The following is a 5,000-nucleotide window of genomic DNA, read 5'->3' on the forward strand; positions in this document are numbered from 1 at the left end:
GTCCAAGTGCATACCTGGATAGCTCACCTGAGGTTAAGCCTCGAGCAGTCGGGTGGATACCACCTCTGCCACCCCTGCCGATGCTGCCCCAAATAAAAGGGGGCGGCAGGCTGTGGGGCCCAACGTCCGCCTGTGGGGTTCGCTTGGGCTTTGCCCCACAGAACTCATACTGAGTTGGCGCCTTCCAGGGCACAGGTGGGATGAGTAACTCTCACTCCCATCCAGTGCCCCAACATTTGCCTTCCCAGCAGTACCCATGGCCTGCCTCACTGGCTGGGTGGGAGGAACAGAACCACTCCCCCAGCATATTGATTTCTTTGTTTCTACCGCCTACCTGGATAGCTCGCCTGAGGTTAAAGCTTGGGCAGTTGCTCTGGGTGGATGCCACCCCAAATAAAAGGGGGCTGCATGTTGTGGGGCCCAATGGGGTTCCCTTGGGCTTTTCCCCACTGGCACCTGCAGGTGGGACAAGTAACTCTCACTCCCATCCTGTGCTCCACATTTGCCCTCCCAATGGGACCCACAGCCTGCCTCACTTGCTGGGTGAGAGGGACAGAACCCGTCTCCCCAGCATATCCATTTATTTCAGATGCTGCCGGTGAGGTGGACTGGCAAGGCCCACCTCCCCCGAGCCGTCCTTTCACCCCAGGGGGGCTGAGGGGTAGGAGTTGGTACGGAGCCAGGGCTTGTCCACACGCCGATGGGCCATGACTGGAGGCTGGGGATTGGCAGAGGAGGTTTATGCAGAGCTGCTCCCTTTTTCGCACAAGGCTAGCCAGCGGTGGCAGCTGCAAGCGAGAAGGCATGCAGGCACTTAAGACCATCTAGGCTACCACACCATCGCGTCGCATCACCCTGAGCATGAAGCACCCACCCATAACTTGTCAATATTATGAATAATAATAATAATAATAATGTTATTATTATCATTATCATTATCATTATAATTAACCATATTATTATGGCTATCCTTATTATTATTAATGTTGTTGTTTTTGTTACTGTTGTTTTATCATTGTTATTATTATTATTATTATTGTATTATTATTATTATCATTATTATTATTGTATTATTATTATTATTATCATTATGATCAATATTATTATCATCATTATGGTTATTATTATTATTATTAGTAGTAGTAGTATCATTTATTATTATTATCATTTATTATTATTATCATTATTATTATAATTTATTATTAATATCATTATTATTATAATTTATTATTATTATCATTATTATTATCATTTATTATTATTATCATTATTATTATCATTTATTATTATTATCATTATTATTATCATTATTTTTAATTGTTATTATGATGGTGGTGATAATGATGATAAGGATGATGATGATCATGATGATTATAATGGTAATTATTATTATCATAATTTGTTTCGTTATATTAATAATATCAATAATAATAATAACTATTATTATTGTCGTGGTTGTTGTTACTATTATTATTATATTATAATTATTATTAATATCATTGTTATTATTAATATTATTGTTATTATTATCAATATTGTTATTGTTATTAATATTATTGTTAATATTATTATTATTATTATTATTATTATTATTATTATTATTATTATTATTATTATTATTATTATTGGTATCATCTTTATCATTATGTAATTATTGCTACTAGTGCTACTACTATTATTATCAATATTATATTATTATATTTTTATTATCATTATTATTATCATGATTATTATTATCAATATCATCATTACTGTTATTTTATTATTATTGTTATTTTGTATTATCTATAATTATTTACTATTAATTGTTTTTTGTTATTGTTATTATCATTATTATTTTGTTATTATTTATTATTACTTATTATTATTATTATTATTATTATTATTATTATTATTATTATTATTATTGTTATTATTATTATTATCTTTATTATTATTTATTACTATCATTACTATTATTATTATTATTTCTATTATTCTTTATTGTTATTATCATTAGTATTATTATTAGTATTATTATAATGGGTATTATTATTAGGATTGTTATTTTCAATATTATTGTTACTGTTATTAATAATTTGGTTTATTAATCATTTTGTATTATTATTAGTATTATCATTATTAATATATTTTATTTGCAATATTGTCATTATTATTATTTTTTTGTTACCATTATTTTTATTATTATTGTTATTATTATTATCAATATTTTATTATTGCTATTAAGATAATTGTTATTATTATTATTTGTTTTATTATCGTTATATGCTTATTTTTATTCTTATTCTCATATTTGTTTGGATTCTTATTGTTATTGGTAGTATTATAATAATTATTATTGATTTTATATTATTATTATTATCATTGATATTCTTTTTTCTTATTATCATTGCTTTTATTATTTTCATTATTTTTGTTATTATTTATATCATTATAATATTCTATCGTCATTATTATTATTGTTATTTTTGGCAGTATCGGAGCCTTGAAGACAGGTAGTCTGATCCTTCTGCACAGGTACGGGCATCTCCAGATACTCTTGTCAAGAGATTTCATGACCCTTGCTGCCAGGCCACTCCGTCTACTGACTTCCTGGTCTGACAGCCCAGAGACATGAACTGCACTACTCAATGTCCTCACCGCAAGTACGTACCGACTGAACAGGATCTCCTAGCAGGCCCCCAAAGTCCTGGATCTTGGTCGTGGTCCAGGAGACCTCTAGCCCGAGGGGCTTCGCTTCAGTGTTAAATGCATCAAGAGCCACCACTAGGGTTTCCAACGACTCAGATAGAATAGCAACATCGTCAGCAAAGTCAAGGTCGGTAACCTTTATACTGCCCAGAGTTCCTCCACAATGACTGTGGACAGAACACAGCCTTGCCTCACTCCTGAACTAAAAGGGAAGAAACTTAACCGGCCACACTTTGCTGCACTTTCAGTACCAGTATATAGGCTTGCTATTAATTAAATAAACTTGTTGGAATTCCTTGTAGTCTCAGGATCTCACAAAGTGATTTGCAATGCACCGTATCAAATACCTTCTTGAAGTCTTTGTAAACTGCAAGCAGCCCACACCCCAAGCCGGGTATACTGAGCAGTGTAATGCCGTGGTGATTGCTGCAGTCCCAGCGATTCCCTTTCCCCTTTTAGAGAGGGATGACCACACCCCTCAGCAGGTCAGGGGGAATTGTTCTAGTCTGCCAGATGGCAGACAGAACAGCATGCAAGCCCCTCGCCATAGGCTCTCCACCAGCAGATGCCCCCTGTTTTACCAGCTTGGAGATAGCCCACCTACCTTCAGTCAGGTAGGGTGGGTCCTCACTGAGGGTGGGTCTCGACACTATCTGCAACCAAGTTAATTGTTGTTGCAACTGCTCAAAATACTCAGTTCAACTCTCCTGCACCCCAACAGGATCTGAGATGATCTGGCTACTGGATCTGGACTGCAGTTGTCTGCAGGGAGGGCTTGGAGGCCAGCTTTTTCAGAGCTTGGTAGGTAAGTCAAAGGTCATTTACAAGGAAATGGCTTCTGACCTCCTCTGCAAGATTCCTGTCCCTTCTCAGCAGTGACCTAGTCCTGTGCACAAGGGAACAATGCAAGTCACGAACCCCTGTCAGTCGAGCCGCATAACGAGCATTTGTAGCTTCCAGTGTCTCCTGAAATTCTGTTTTGCTCTTGGCTGTTCACAATCAATTCTTGAGATGCATTGAGTGTTTCATGCTCGAAGATGTCCCACAGCAGAACAGGGACCGTCAGGCAACTGAGTGCTGTGAAACGACCAGAGATAGCCTCTGCAAACCCCAGGCACACTCATCCACCCTTTATCTGTCTTTATCTGACGAGTTTTGAAGTGAACTCAGAGGGTGGCAAATCCAATATGTCACAGAACTCGACGCTCCGATATACCTTACAGTTCTGGAGGATCCTCCAGCGAGTGCTAACGAGGATGTGGACAATCTCCTTGGGCACATTACCCCCATCAAGTTCAACGATGCGGGTCAGAGGACTGATTCCAAGAGCCAGAAATCCTCAATTTCTGGCACGTAGCAAAGTCCCGGAGAAGGAGGCTGTTCTCGCTGTCGTCATCAGCTTTCGAGTCATGAGGACCGACAAACATCACATAGCTAGCTCAATTGCAGCCAGATACCGCATTGAAGTCACCGAGAACAATACAAATATCTTGCTGAGGACAGCGATATGTCACAGGTGCAAGTTTGTCATAAAACATCTCTTTCACATTAAGTTTAGAAACATAAGAAGGAACATAGACAGCAATAAGAAACATGAACCCAAATGTAAGCTTTATTCTCAATACCATTATGCGTTCATTGACTGGAGTGACCTCCACTACCGAGGGCTGAAGTATGCTGGAGATGGCTATGGGTACTCCCTGGAGATGGTGACCGTTGCTGAGGCCCGATTCGTAAAATGTGTAGCCACCCACACTAATCGTGCCGCTGCCGGGTCTTCTCACTTCCGAGCGAGCAGCCACCTCAACTCTCAACTGCTTCAGCTCCCTCGACAGTAGTGGCAATCAATCATCCTGTTGCAAAGAGCGGACGTTCCATCCTGGCAGCTCGTCTGAGGATTAACCTCGGGCAGTCACGCCGGGTGATAGCCCCTACCGACATTGTCCCATATAGCGAGGGCTGGCTGGCTGAAGGTAGGCTTTGCCCCACAAAAATCACGCCAGACTGGCGGTCGCCGGGACACAGACGGGATGGGTAACCCCGGATTCCAGACCCAGTGGTCGCCAACCCAGAGGGACCAGCAGCCTGCCTTACTTGCTGGGTGAGAGGGAAGTTTGCCCTCCTCCCAGCACCATCTCTAATATAGCTCATTGCCCGCCGGTTCTCTTAGGGAGGCGGAATGGCAAGGCCCGCCTCCTCACAGCCATGACTCCTTACCTTTAGGGCCTCCTGCTGCTCCACGAGCTTCAAAGTTCAGCCTAAGAACTTAAGGTACCTAGTTTCCATGGGTGGCCACGGGGAGGAACTGC

General features: G+C 40.1%; 1 protein-coding gene across 11 annotated transcripts in view; it reads left to right on the top strand.

The window, feature by feature from the left end:
* The window catches only part of LOC125039567, a 31,799-nt gene that overhangs the window by 7,576 nt on the left and 19,223 nt on the right, over positions 1-5,000 (top strand). The gene's annotated exons all lie outside the window — the stretch shown is intronic.

This window comes from Penaeus chinensis, chromosome 27 (assembly GCF_019202785.1).
Source record: "Penaeus chinensis breed Huanghai No. 1 chromosome 27, ASM1920278v2, whole genome shotgun sequence".
NCBI classification, from domain to species: domain Eukaryota; kingdom Metazoa; phylum Arthropoda; class Malacostraca; order Decapoda; family Penaeidae; genus Penaeus; species Penaeus chinensis.